Genomic DNA, 15,461 nt, shown 5'->3' with positions numbered 1-15,461 from the left:
TCCAAAACTTATGAACCACTCTACTAAAGAAATTAAATTCACTACCATCAATAAACACAAGACTCAAAATAGCAATGCAACACAAACATTTTCAAAACATAAAGGAAATTGGAACAGTTTTGAACTCAGTTTAGGAGGCCAGCATAACCCTGATACCAACATGATGAAGACATTACAGGGAAAGAAAACTATAGACCTATATCCGTAATGAACTCATATATTAAAATTTTTTTAAAAATCTTAGATAAATTAACCTAATAATATATAAAATGATAATACATCATGACCAGTGAGATTTATTTCAGGAATGCCAAGTTGGGTTGACAATAGAAAATCAACCATCCAATTCATACTAACAAAATGAAAGAGCAATATCATGTGGTCCATTTAATAGATGCAGACAAAGCATTTGATAAAACTCAACACCCATTAATGTTAAGAATTTCCCATCAAAGTAGGAGTAGAAGAAAAAATCCTAAATCTGATCAAAGGAGTCTACAAAAACCAACAGCTAACTTCCAACTTACATGTGAAACACTATGCATAAATCTTTCAGAACAGTGCCTGGTACAAAGTAAGCACTAAAAGGGATTTGGAAAAAAAAACAAACCACACATTTTTTAATCTGTCTTTTTGGAAATGCTACAAGTAACTACATGTTGTGAAAATTTATGATACAATATTAACTTTCATCCTGGCAGAAAGTAGATGTTCAACAGATGTTCTTTTATATTTTCCCTTGGATCTCTACATTTTTTTTTAAGAAATTTTGTTTATACTTAGTTTTGAAATTTAACGATCTTATGAATACTTCAGTACAGGAAAAGAGAGATGTTGAGTCATAAAATTAATTTTAAATACTTTTACTATTTTCTTCTTCTCCAAAGAATGAGTAATGCCTTTGTATTTTCACAGACTGAAAGCTTTGCACAAAAATACAAGTTTCTCATGGTGTGTGTGTGTGTGTGTGTGTGTGTGTGTGTGTGTGAGTTTCTGAGAGAATTTGAGTGTATGTATCTGACCTGTCTGTGCTTCAGGGTCCCCCCTTTTTTTAAATTTAATAGAGGTTTTATTTATTTATTTATTTATTTATTTATTTATTTATTTATCTTTAAGATTTTATTTATTCATTTGAGACAGAGAGATACAGAGAGAGAGTCTGAGCAAGGGGAGAGGGAGAAGCTGACTCCCTGCTGAGCCAGGAGCCCGACGTGGGGCTCAATCCCAGGACCCCGGGATCATGACCTGAGCCGAAGGCAGGTGCTTAACCGACTGAGCCACCCAGGTGCCCCTTTTCTGTATCCATTATATGTCCATCTGCATGAGACCAGGACTTTGTTTCAGCATCACATATCACCAAAGCACATACATTTAGGTGTGGCTCAGTGGTTCCAACTGGACCTCTATGTCCCAGGAATGTTTCCCAATACAGACCTAAAAATCAAAAACCCATTTACAGAAGCACAGTAGTTCTCTACTTCTCTTTAGGTTTCTGAAGGATAAGAGGTTTTCTTCCTTAAAAAGCTGCCTTCAGAGATATGAACTTCTCCTAACCCCTTATTTCAAGCTCTCTAAATTTCCATTCTCTCCTAAGAAAAAGCCCCACCTTTATCCATAATAATTCATATCCTCACTGCAGTCCCATGATATGGTACTCATATTATCCTCATTTTATAGATAAGGACACTGAGTCAAAGAGAGATTCGGCAATTTAAAGTGCTGTGACTAGTAAGGGGCAGAGTTAAGTTTTGAACCCAGGTAGACTGGCTCTGGACTTCCAGCTCTTAAACAATGTGTATGCTGCCACTCATATTAGCCATTTGCTTCATGCCATCATTAAACTGTAGGATTCATAAAACCACCAACTAGTTACCTTGCTCACAGGGCTTCGCATATAGTAAATATCTAAGAAACAGATAGATGTTGAATGAATGAGCCCTATTAGGTAGCTATTCTTATCCCTGATCCATAGATGAAGAAATACAGATTAAAGAAGTCAAAGTAGTCTACTCAGAATCAAAAAATAGTACATCCAAGATTGAACCTGGACCACTGGTTCTGAATCTAACTAACTAACTAACTAACTAACTAACTAACTAACTAACTAACTCTTCTTTAGATATCTGGATGTCTCCAGAAAATTAATAGACAGCAAAAAAGCACTGGAGAGAATTCGGCCCTTTGAGGGATTGTATATGAAATCACTTTGGGCATGAGGCCTTGATAAAAGGAGGTACTCAACATCACCTACTGGTGATGACAATGGCCTTGAGGTACCTGATGATGATGACAATGATGAAGAATTAGGAAAAAAAAAAAAAGGAGGCCAATGTTCTACTCCTAGAACATAATATTGTTTACCTCATGCAGCCATCAGGCATCAAGTATGCAAACTTTGATGTGTTCTGTAAGATACATCTGTTATTTAATGGTCAGGCATTATCTGGGCAAGTAAAAAATCCACGCAATTCAGTAATAAAACATCAGATATTGATTCAGTACTGTCATTAAGATAACACTGCACAATCCAGGTCACAGTTGTTTATTTAAAAAATTGTTTTAAACTTTGTGCTTTTTAACTGCATCTTTGACACTACATAAAATGTGTTTAAACAGGAAAATTGTAAAATGAATGTAAGTGAAGTTAGACAGACTGGACTGAAAGATATCAATACAATCAGTAAAAAATATAAAGGAAGTAAGTCAGATTCGCTTGTATTCTCTACAGATTCAGAGCTAAAAATGGAAAAATTCACATTTTAGCAGATAACTAATTATTAGTTTTAATGGGAGCAGACTTCTTGTCAACAGTAACAAAGTCAGAAAGCCATTATCTTAACAGTGATGTTCAGTGTAGTTCTATCTCATTATATCCAATTGTTTTCTTAAAGAAGGAAATGAAAAAGGAATTGGAAAAGCAGCGGTTTGCTACCATTCAGGGTCAGCTGAAGGCATGGCCATGGGGTCTGTCCACATAAATAATGGTCTGTCGCTGTCCAGACAAGCTGGTGAGTCATTCCCAGACTGGCCCTCTGGATAGAATGGCAATTACTGGAAAATTTCACAATTTTCTGCCTCATAATGTGAATAATAAGAAAGCACAAATGTATGTTTAATGAACAAATAAAACATTTGTTTTGTCGGTTTGAGTGACCTAATCTAATGCTTCAATCTTTTGATCAATAAAAGACTAAAATACCTTCCACTAACTCTGAAAGCAGCCAGAAAAGGAAAAGGCATCAGTAAGACATGGGTTGACAACAACCTGCGAATAAAAAACTAAAGTACACTGTCCTTACTTTTATGCCTTCTTTCCTTCCTCACTTCCCTTATTCATTCATCCATTGAACAATTACGTTTGGAGCACCTATCATGAGCAACGCTGAGTGTGGCCACGGATGCCGTTTAGCCAGCATGCTTGAGAAAGTAGGACGCTACATGGAAATAAGGCAGCATGCGGTGGATCACATTAGAAGGAGTGATAAGCGGGGCGCCTGGGTGGCTCAGTCAGTTAAGCGTCTGCCTTTGGCTCAGGTCATGATCCCCAGGGTCCTGGGATCAAGCCCCGCATCGGGCTCCTTACACAGTGGGAAGTCTGCTTCTCTCTTTCCCTCTGCCTGCCGCTCCCCCTGCTTGTGCTCTCTCTCTCTCTCTGACAAATAAATAGATAAAAATCTTAAAAAAAAAAAAAAAAGAGGAGTGATAAGCAGTTCAAACGACTGTGGTAAGTGAGGCTGGATCTTCATCCAGAACTTCTAGCTGGGGTCATGAGATAAGGGGTCTGAGACCCTTCTTGACTCTCATCAGGATCACCAATCCAGTTATAGCTCCTTTTTAAAAAATACATTAGCCTTCTCTTTTTCTTTACTTTCCTCTGAACCAGAATGCATGTATTCCATTATCCAACATTTCCGTAACACTCTTAGTCTCACTCTAAATGTACATATGTTCCTACATTTTGATCTCATTGGTTTTGTAAAATACCAGTCCGGGATAAACCCACCAATTGACCGCCTCTTTCTCGTATTCCTTGTTGGCATTCCAATAACTTTTTTTTTTTTTGCCATATTACTCTGTAGTCACATTACTCAGCCGTGACTATTTTAAACCTTTTTCTATTCTCCTGAAATTTTCATCTCTGCTACTTTCCACTTCTTCCTTGGTGTCAGCATGTGACATTACCGACCATCTCAGAGAGAAAATAGATGCCATCAGTTGGGCGTTTCCTCAAACTCAAAATCACCAAACACATTTTTTCTCTCTTCATCCATGTGCACCCTCTCTTTTTTTTGCAAGAGAGGAGGTGGTCCTCCTTCCTGTAAAATTCAAAATCTCCCAGCTGTGCTTTGTAGCCTATCCTCTCCCACCTTCTCAGAAACTTGAGAAAATCAAATATCTTTTTCTCTCTGCAATATTTTCTAATTTTCTCTTTAAACTTGAATATTTTCAATTGCTTTTAAGCTCTTTCAAGCCAGTCCTAAAGAAAAAATTAAAATGTTTACCTGATCCTTCATTCCCCTTCAGCGACAACAAACTTGTCAAAAACATTGTACATATTTTATTGTTTCTAGTTGCTCATTTCCTGATCAACCTTCTATGTGGCTTACCCCTCACCATTCCACCTAAACAGCTTTTGCAAGGTCCCGAGTGGCCTCCATGTCACTAAGCGCAATTATCTTTTTTACGTTTTAAGTCTTCATCTTATTTGATTTCTCAGTGGCATTTGACTACGTGGAACACTGTCTCCTTCTTGAGACACTTTCTTCTATTGATGTATCATATCATACTCTCCCAGCTTTTCTCCTATATTTGGCCATAGCTTCTTGGTGTCCTTTTCATACTCTTTCTCTTCTACCCAGGAGGTAACTGATAGCTGTCCTCCAGGCCAGGCCCAGGCTCCCTTCTGCTTTCACTTCTCTCCCTAAGCAACTCCATGGTTTTAACTAGCATTCCTGTCTCTACTGGACATAAATCTTGTGTACCTCCTAAGATGTCCCTCAACTGCCTCCTCCTTACTTTCTTGCTAAGCACCCCACCTAGACTTGGGCATACCTCTCCTGCATGGTGAATACAGGGATTGTTTGATTTGGGTGTTAAAGGTTGAGGAGACTTTTCTGAGGTGATGTATAGAAGTAGACAAAATTATCCCAGATATCGAAAATGGCCAAAGAAAGGCAAAATTCATAAGAATAAAAGATCAAGGTGAATTTTGGAATCAGGAAGTAATCTCCTTGTATGAGCACAAGCTTTACAAATAGGGTGAGCCTGGGTCATAGAGGCAGATAAGGACCTCAGGCCCCACCCAACCAATAATAGTAATCCCATGATGGTTTTCAACAAGGGATAAATGGTATCAAAACAGTGCTTTAAGATGACAAAACTCAGGTCTTTATGCAAGGTAGCTCTATGGAAAGAGACAATAGAAGCTAGAACACGAAGTTGGAATATAACTATATTAGGCTTTCTCTTTTGGGGTAATAAAGACCTTAATCGAGATGGCAATGAGAACTAGAAGAAAAAATGGGCTAGAAAACATAGTGAAAGACAGCAACTAAATTTGATGTGCAGGATATGCAGCAGATGAAAATTCAGGCTAAAAGTCTCATGAAGGTTGAAAGTAATTGGAAAAAGAGAATCACTCTTCAATATTCAGAAGGGGATTTGAAAATGTGAAACTAGCATCTAGGAAAGAAGCCTGAGGTATTCATATTTATTTAAAAGTCACACTCGATAGCAGAATTTTCGAAGTTGAGTTTTCCAAAGAGGAGGATGTAGAAAAAAGGGAAGAGAAAAAGGTTGAGGATAAGACTTTAGAAAGTACAGAAAATGTTAAGGAAGGAAAAGAAAGAAGGACAAGCGAAGAAGAAATTTAATTTGTGCAGGGCCAGAGAAGCCAAGGAAAAGAAGCATGTCAGGAGTGTTCTGAGACACCAAGGGGGAGAGAAAAGCACTTGGCAAGTTCTGAGTGTTTTTAATCCCTGCAAAGGATTAGGAAGGGTTTGATGAAAACAGCCCAGTCTTTGAAGAAATGTTGTGGTTGAAGGGGACAAAAATTATGTTAGTTTAAGGAGGGAGTAGAATTGCTCAAAAGTTGATATTTTTGCTTATTTTAGGCAAAGGAAAAGCTGACAGCATATTTATACAGTGTGGAAGGACAATTATTGGAGAAAGGAGACATAACATGGTGAGGAAACAATGAAATGAAAAACAGTTTAGAGGATGGAAGAAACTAATGGAATTTAAGGAACAGGGAGAAATAAGTTCCAGAAAAAAGGAAGGACACCTTGTCCTTCCAACCATTGCTGAAAACAGATCTGTTGTGAGGACCTGAGAATGATGTGTTCAGAAGTCTATTCAAAATGGATGAGATCAAGTTTTAAGGCACTGTTGGAGAAGGAAGATAAGGGAGGAATCGGATCACCCGCAGTCATTCATCTCCTAAAATGGCCATGTACAAAATAGAAAAGAGGGACTGCCAAGATAGTCTTCCAGCATTTTTTTGAAAAGTGATTAATGATAAGTTTTGCCCAAATAATTGTTGTATCTGTTATATTTAGAAAAGTCTAAACCTGAGAAAGCAAATGGGTTTAATCTGTCATGTCAACTCCGATTGATTAGTAAGCCTGCAGTGCTAGTGAAAAGGACTATGAGACCCGTTCTAGCTCAGCAGGAGAGTACCCTGTGATTGATCAGCCATGTCTACTTTGTGCCGAGCATAGAGGGGTGATGTATTTGCTAACTCTGGAACCATAACTGTAAGTTATTTAGTCCAATTTTCTGATATACAGATCAGAAGCAAGACAGCTTTTAGATATTCATCACAGGTTTACATAAACGTAGAAACGTCAGGCAAAGCCGCCCTACTTTAAGATTCCTTAGCTGAGAGATTTGGATTTTGGAACCCAAGTTTTGAAACCTACAGAGTTCAAGCAGAAATACCAGACCCCTCTCATTTCTCTAAACTGTTTGCAGATTCCATGTTCACTCCTTCCTTCCAAGTTCATCTGGGACCGGTGTAGAAACACATTTAAACTTCACATTAAAGAAAGTATGACCAAAATTGGCACCACTATCCAAAATTGGTTGTCTGAATTTTTTCAGTGGAAAGAAACACTATTCTGGATCAAATTGCTTTCAAAATGTACTCTTTTTAGTGGGAAGAAGAGAGAGGATGGTAGGGAGGGAGGAGAGGAATAGTATCTCTATACATAGAGAAGTATCTACAGAAGTGGCAGGGTAGGTGGGATCGCCATGGCCAAACACGTTCTATAGCGTGAGCCCCTATCGAAGATGCAAGAGTAAGTCAGGGGCCTGGGAAGAAGGGTGTGGTTGGGGGTAGCAATCCTCTTCATTTGCTTCAATGCCCCAATTTAAACTGGATATAGAAGTTAGCTATAGAGGGGCGCCTGGGTGGCTCAGCCGGTTAAGCGGCTGCCTTCGGCTCAGGTCATGATCCCAGGGTCCTGGGATCGAGCCCCGCATCGGGCTCCCTGCTCAGCGGGGAGCCTGCTTCTCCCTCTCCCTCTGCCTGTCTCTCTGCCTACTTGTTCTCTCTCTCTCTCTGTCAGATAAATAAATAAAATCTTTAAAAAAAAAAAAGAAGTTAGCTATAGAAAAGCAAATCAGAAGGTCCATCATTTCATTAAAGACATTTTACTAAGAATATATGTATTGATATATTTCTTGAGTACAATTAACTTTTTGATTAACGTTGTTGAAACTAATTTCTATATTTAAGGGTTGCATTCTTGTTCCTATACTTGTGTTATAAAATTCTTCTGCTATTATGTAGTGCATTGTTCATGTGAAGCTGTTTTTAAAGGAAACACAGCTCTGTCTTGATAAATATCAGGAAACTACCAGATGTTTCCTACTGTCTAAGCCAAACCAGTCAACAGTATGATCACACTTTCACTGACATAGTCATGAACAATAATACCACCCACAGCCACCCTATAATACAGAGTCCAGTGCTTTAGCATCCAGCAAAATGTACAACTTAAAAAGTTAAAAAACCGACAAAATGAAACAAAAAATGAGGAACATCATCATAATATAATTTTACCTTTCTTACCAAAAGAAAATGCAGTCATCATATTTGAATTCTTAATCCAAAAAAGGAATAGACTTGCTTTCTAATATCATGTAACACTTCCATAAATAGAGTAGAATTTATATTTTTTTCTCTTCTGAAAGTAGAACATTATTTAAGAGATCAGGCAGAGAAAAAGTTAACTTGTTGTTTAAGAATAATATATTAAGAAAGGCTAGTAGCTCAGCAAGTTTCTTATTTGAACAACCCAGAACCAGTTGCAGTTCCCTTGCTGAGCTTGCATGCTAACGTTGATGCCACAAGGACAGAGGCTGAGGTGGGGAGGGAAGACAGGTTTTCACACTGAGTAAAGGGCATCTGCAAAAATTGGGACGCAGAAAAGCTTAAGGCTTTCTTAGCCATCAGCCAGCAGTCACCTGGATATGTATATACAGAAGAACAATGGGAGGACAATGGTAGATTCAAAATGTTTGGTGTGGAACCTTGAAGTCAAGCTGAGTCATTTGTACCTACATCCTCAAGCAGGCAAAATAAGGCCATGAGAGGTTTCTGAAAGAAGAAGTATATTATAGGATTGCTGATGAGATTCTTCATGAAGAGGGGGAAAGAGAAAAGTGTGAAGGGCAGAGGTCACAGCATGTCTTTGTATGAGAGCCTGGAAAGAATGCCTCTCATACAGGGTGGAAAAGCTCCAAGAGGCAGAAGCAGGCAGAGAAGCATGGTGGATAAAGTTCCGAAGTCAAAGGAGGAAAGGCCTTTGAGTAGAGAGCAGCTTCCAGAATTGAGAAGGTCACCAGTGAGTGAGAATTTAAATGCACTGGATTTGACCAAGAGTCACGTGGAGAATGTCAGTAGTGAGAATGGAAGTGGGGTTGCAAGATTTCAGAAGAATGAGCAATTAGTAAGGGATAGAGTCAGGCAAATGATACAGAAAATGCTCTCAAGAGTGGAAATGGAATTAAAGCATGGGGGGTATTGCTCACACAGGAAGCAGAACAAGGCAAAGTTTCTCTGTTTGTTTTATTATAATTGTTGTGGTTATCATCGATTCAGGTGGAGGGGGCAAGTTACATTTTTAGGCAGAAAAGAGGAAGCTCACTGAGGGTGAGAATTAGAAAATCGAAGGGAGACAGCATGACTTACAGACTTAAGTCCCAGGAGATCCAGGGACATAAGAGCTCAAAAAGATAGGCTTAGCAACAAAAAAGGAAAATGCTTGCTTGTCCATCAGAAAATAGAGGGACCAAGAAAGAAAGATGAACGTTTGAGACATTCTCCTACAGGAATGAAGAAAAGTAGGAGAGTATACACGTGATGCTCTCAAACTTTTCTCCTGAGGAAGAGGGTAGGACAGCTGCCAGCAAGACGGCAGGTAGAAGCAAGGCTGGACTCTTCAAGAGAAGACAGAGAGTTGGTGACTGACATGGTGGAGAATTCAAATGACAAGTAACAGAATCCTAGGGCAGCAAAGGGCCTAGCCAAGGTTAGCCAGGTTTTCTCCCTACCTAGTCAACAGCCTGAAAGCAGAAGAAACTTCAGACGATGATGGTGGAGAGATGGATTTTCACTAGAAATTAACTGGAATTTGGAGGTGAGAGAGAGCAGAAAATAGGGGATACGGAGGAGACACGCAGGAGGAGGACTGGATAGCGAGGCTTGCCGAGAAGGATGGCAGGAAGATGGTACCAGAGACAGCAGACATTCAACTTGAGGTCGTTTTCTCTTTTATCTTGTAACTGCCTCTTCACTTAAGTCGTCCATGATATTTGCTACACACAAAACTGCCTTGTGAGAACAGTTGTGGGGAGATGAAGAAAAGACTCAGAGCAGAGCACAGTGGCCAGAGGTGAAATGCAAGGGGGCTGGGGAGGATGAGTGGGGTAGGATTCAGAACCAGAGGTGACCTGGAGAAGGTAAGCCTCAGGCATTCACATCCATGGACCCTGGCTTCCCGCGGTACTTGCCACGGGCGAGCTGAGGGAGTTCTGTCAAACTCTTCAAGGATGGTGTGAAATTACCTGACTTCGGAGTGATACAAGAATGGGGGAAAATGGCTGGCTGCCTGGGCCAGGTTGGGGGAAGCAGCGAAACTCAGCCTGTCGGGGAAAATGGGGGAAAGTAAAGGGACTACAAAAGGAGGATGTGGACAAGCCTCCGGGCTTCTGTAAAGGAGAGGGAGAAACGAAGTCCCCGAAAACTCACCAGCTTGGGATTGAAGATGAACGCGTTTTCAGGTAAACCGCTTGCTGGCAGAGGTAAAGGGGAAAGAAGGGAATGCTAACAGAGTGGTCCCTGCAACACGGAGGCGTGAGGACAATGCTGGTATTTTAATGTCTAAGTTGGTGATTTATCACACAGCAGGATGCGGTTGTCATCAGATTCTATATTCTGCCCGAGGTGATGCTCTCCCTGGAGGAGGGTCAGGGTCCAGGCCTGAGGTGCCTTTGACCTCCTGGCTCAGATGACTGATGAAAAAAATCCTGGTTTAAATAAATCATCTAAGAGCACCAGGGGTCAGGCCCCTGACAATTTACCAGGCTTCGAATAAGAAGAGGAGGAGAGTGAAGTGCATCAGTAATCAGCCCGCAGGGCCGGCCTGGGAATTGGACGAGGTAGTGACCTCCCACCCTCCACTGCTCTCTTCTCCTCCCACAGCCCCCTAACGCACACCCTCCGTTCTCCCTGTTGTCCCTCCCCCGGCTCTCAAGTTTTAAGACCCTCTTATGGAGCCCATAAAGTGCCGGACAAACTGGCTTTGGGAGAATTACAAATGATTAAAACCTAAGATTCGCAATTCATTGGTAACCTGGGGAGTCCGAATTAAAACCAGAACATTATCTTTTAGATGGCTTCAGAGGGGAGACCGGGCCTCAGAATATTTTCTGTGATCGCAAACAGTGCATATCACCTCAGAGAATACGACACAAAGAAATATTTCACAAAGTGAGCAGAAGTGTGTAATGAAGGACCTCCCTCACCCCACACCAAAAACATCACCAGCCTCCTGTTGCCTGCAGTCACATTTTACGCCTCAGAGCAACCATAATCGTGACCTCTTACCCCATAGATTAGTTTTACATTAAAAAAATTCACTGCCAAAAAGCAGAAAAGAGCAGAAAAGATATGCAACTTGCTCTTCATTCAAGAACCACAAATCAAGGGCGCCTGGGTGGCTCAGTCGTTAAGCGTCTGCCTTCGGCTCAGGTCATGATCCCAGGGTCCTGGGATCAAGTCCCACATCAGGCTCCCTGCTCAGCGGGAAGCCTGCTTCTCCCTCTCCCACTCCCCCTGCTTGTGTTCCTGCTCTCGCTATCTCTCTCTCTGTCAAATAAATAAATAAAATCTTTAAAAAAAAAAAACAAAAAAAACCACAAATCAAAACAACACCACACAAATAAAAAAGTAAAAAGTTCACCGTCATTTTGTTCACATTTTTAATACTGTCTGGGCATAGCTCCAGATAGAAATTATTTATATCTCAAATGGGTGATATGCCAATAAAAATACTAGTACTTTAATGCATGAAAGCAGCACAGTATAATGGAATAGTGGAATGTACAAAACCAGCATTGTAATCACTTGGGTGAAGGAGATGAGAAATTCTAAGTTTGAAGTGGGAAGAGGGTCATCGTCTTAGAAGTTGGCAGGTGGAGTCGAGGTCTCTGATGTCATCAAGGAAGAAGCAAGGATGGCAGGTTAACTAATTGCATTTGAGAGGATCGAGCAGCCTGAACTTTAAACATTAAATGAAGGCAATCACATGGTGGTCAGGATACGGCAGTGGAGGCCCCTTAAGGCGTGAAGGAAAATGTGTGGAAGAAGGAGCAGTCTCTGGACTGACTGGGATAACAGGAAAAGCTAATGGAAGGAGACAATTGGGAATATGGGTCAGTCTGATTACTGGGGAATGGGAGGGAGACAGGACACAGAGGAGGGTACACGGGGCTAAGTCTCCTGGAAGTCCTCAATATAGTGAGACAGGACCTGGTCTAGACTAAAGGCCCAAAGCAACCTCTTTCATATGGGTTATGTAGACAATCTGCTTCTTAAGATACTTATTGACACTTTTGAGATTAAAATAGACTGTCTTGGGGCGCCTGGGTGTCGCAGTCGGTTAAACGGTTAAACGTCTGCCTTCGGCTTAGGTCATGATCCCAGGGTCCTGGGATCGAGCCTCACATTAGGCTCTCTGCTCAGTGGTAATTCTGCTTTTCCCTCTCCCTCTCCCTCTCCCTCTGTGTCTCCCTCTCTCAAATAAATAATAAAATCTTAAAAAAATAAAAATAAAACAGACTGCCTTACTATGGGGGGAGGGTGTTGAGCATATACACACAACATATTAAATTGAATTTCAGAAGGTTAGCTGACTCCTGAAACTCATTCACATATATTCATGCATACTACAGGTTAAGAGTTCTTGGTTTAAAAAAAAAAAAAAATGTGTGTTTGAAGAAAGAGCTCACCAACTGAGGATATTTATTTAAACAAAGGAAAGTCAGAAGTCCTGACTTGGATGTATGACCTTTGGAAACTCCTTGACCTCAGGGGTACTTAATCTTGTCATCTCTGGGCTGAAAATAAGTTATGAGGTCTTTAGATGTTCTGAGGCATTTCAGTGTTGGAGGGGTGTGTGTGTGGGGGGGTTCCCACACGACACCAAGCAATTCTTGGACATCAGCTGGGTGTGTCAGAATTCAGCTCAATCCTGACACTATCCACCTGAGATGGCATCAGATCCCACAGATTAAGGGCTCAGTGCTACAGGACTGGTTCCCCGCCACCCATTCAGATGCCGGCTGCAAGTCCAGATTGTTACCTATGCTTCTGACTGATTGGCTATAAATCAGAAGTTCCCATGTCCTCCTCCTTGGGTGTGATTCATTTGCTGCAGAGGCTCACAGAACTCAGAGAAATATTACTTACTAATAACTGGCTTATTATAAAAGGATATTACTCAGGTACAGCCAGGTGGAAGAGATGCACACGCCAACCAGAAGCTCTCCAAACCCTGTCCTTTTGATTTTTTAAGGAGGCTTCATTATATAGGCATGACTGAATCATTGGCCTTTGGCAATTGATTCAACCTCTAGTCCCTGTCTTCTCCCCTCCCCCAGGTAAGGGGGTGGGACTAAGAGTTCCAATTCTCTACTCACATGGTTGGTTCTCCTGTCAACCAGTCCCCATTGTTAGGTGTTTTCCAAAAGTCACCTCATTCACATACAACAGACACCTTTGTTGCTCTCCTCATGTAGGCAGGGCCAAGGGTTTTAGGAGCTCTGTGCGAGAAACGGGAGGAAGACCAAATATATATTTACTTATAGATCACAATATCCCATGGGGTTTAATACCTACACTTTCTCCCCAGGATCAAATGAAATAATGTGATGGTGCCCAGGAAGTGTCAAAAGACCATACAAATAGATAGAAGTCACTATTAGTGTTACGTTTATTTATTACTTGTTGGTTTATTCATCCCAAGAACCTAGCTTTTCCTAGAATATTGAATACACAAGGAGCAGGAAAACATCTTTTTTCCTCCCACTGGTGAGTAAATGGGTGAAACTCCTTATCTCTACTCTGGAATTAGGATTGGAAAAAGAAATTCAATTAAATACATTTCAAAAGGGAGATTTCCTTTAGATTCTTCAAGTGGCCTGAATTATGAATTAGATGGTTAGAACAGTCTTTTTGACTTTAGACTTCAGAGCATTATAAATATGGGCAGGAATTATACAGTGCCTATTTTTCCATTGCTTCTTCTCAGATTTCCTTTTCTGGGTATCCTTACCCTAAATGCCTGAGGGAGGGGGGGAAAGGGAAAGTTTGGGTTCCGTTGTGTAGTAAATAGCAGGAAAACACTGTTAGAGAAAGTATTATGGCAAAAATCTATTTAAACAAAGTCCAACCAAATACCCCAGTCAGCTGCAATTTTGGCTTAACTCAGTTTTTTAAGCAATTAAGAGGTTTAGATTAGTCTAATCAGATTTTGCCAATAATAATAAAAAGCATAGAGATGGGGGACGAGAATTAGAGGAAGCAAGAGAAAGAGGAGAGGAAAGTAGGGGGAGAGAGTGGAGCAAGAGAAGAAAAAGATGCAGAGAAAGAAAACCAGTGTGTCATCAACAATGTGGAAAACCAAGAAGATATATGAGATTCTAACCCAATGCTCTTTATTCTTTATCCTCATTCATTTTTTTCACCCTCTCTTTGTTAAGGGTTAACTACGCCAGGTACTAAGGGGAATACAGAAGATGTGTATGATGCAGGTCTTTGTTATATACATATGCCCAAGATAACCTGATGGTTTCCTGTGAAATAAATTAAAATCAGCTTCTCTAGAGAATGGAATGTACAACATCCAAGGAAACAATATTAAGCAATGAGAGTATAAGATTCCAGTGGAAACAGAGTCTCTGGCTTGGAATCCTGGTTTCACCATTTAAAACCTGTACGACCCTGGGAAATTTACCTAAGCTCTCCAAACCTCAGTTTTGTTGCTGTAAAATGGGTGTAATCCTACCAAGATAGGGAAACTGAGGGACCCCATAAAAAACAACAACAATAACAACAACAACAAAACCCACAACAAACCAACCCGGCTTTCTTGCTCCTTTTCCTGCTTCTATTCTTGCTAGGACCTGTACCCTGACCCTCCCTATACATGGTTTAGAGTACTGATAATGTCTTCCTCGTAAAGGTGAAGGAGTTAATGATTTCTCTGGAGTCTTACAGCACAATTGATAACATCTAAGGAGTGACCAGATGGGGTCATCATGTATGTTTTCCAAGACTACTCACTTCAGTCACCTTGATGCCAAAATCCCTGGCTCCAGGGCATAAGTGATCGTGGAGGCCACCTGAGCATTCATCCTTGTTTTGACCAGTTCCTGGTTGCTTGAGAGGACACATAAAGCGGACCACTATCCTATAAAAACCCCAGACCCCCAAGCAAAGATGAGACTCTCTCTCCTTTCCTCTCTGAGACTCTCATGTGCTCTGTCTATATCGGCTCCCTCTCTTCAATAAATTTCAGTAAACTCTGCTCCCACTTCCTCTCAGCTCATGTTTGATTTCTATCCTGCATGAAGCCAAGGACCCTCTTGGCTGGTCCTGTGGAACCACCTCTGGGTCCTTGGACCTGGCCAGCCTGGATCACTGGTATGAATCTTATAGGGTCCTTCTGAGGATAAAACAGGCTAGTGTGCACAAGGCCCTTGGGACAAAGTCAGATAAACTCAACAAATGTCAACAAGCCTCAGGAATAGGCACAGGAAGAGGAAGAAGCCTCTAAATAAGGAGACTACAGACCGGATACTCTCGTTGTGGTTTTGCTGCACTAATTTGCTGCATGACCTTTATAAATGTCACTGACCCACAGCTTCCACATCTTGGAAACACGAAGGACATA

General features: G+C 40.9%; 1 long non-coding RNA gene across 1 annotated transcript; it reads right to left on the bottom strand.

The window, feature by feature from the left end:
* Window positions 1-11,473: 11,473 nt before the first annotated feature.
* On the bottom strand, window positions 11,474-13,324 carry LOC144379662 (uncharacterized). Its single transcript, XR_013442988.1, has 2 exons — window positions 13,207-13,324; window positions 11,474-11,911 (listed from the first exon to the last, which is right to left on the bottom strand). It is a non-coding gene; the product is annotated as an uncharacterized LOC144379662 (long non-coding RNA).
* Between the last annotated feature and the right edge of the window lie 2,137 nt (window positions 13,325-15,461).

The sequence above is a fragment of the Halichoerus grypus genome, chromosome 12, assembly GCF_964656455.1.
Source record: "Halichoerus grypus chromosome 12, mHalGry1.hap1.1, whole genome shotgun sequence".
NCBI classification, from domain to species: domain Eukaryota; kingdom Metazoa; phylum Chordata; class Mammalia; order Carnivora; family Phocidae; genus Halichoerus; species Halichoerus grypus.
The sequence above is the reverse complement of the archived record's forward strand: the minus strand, read 5'-3'. Positions and strand labels throughout refer to the sequence as shown.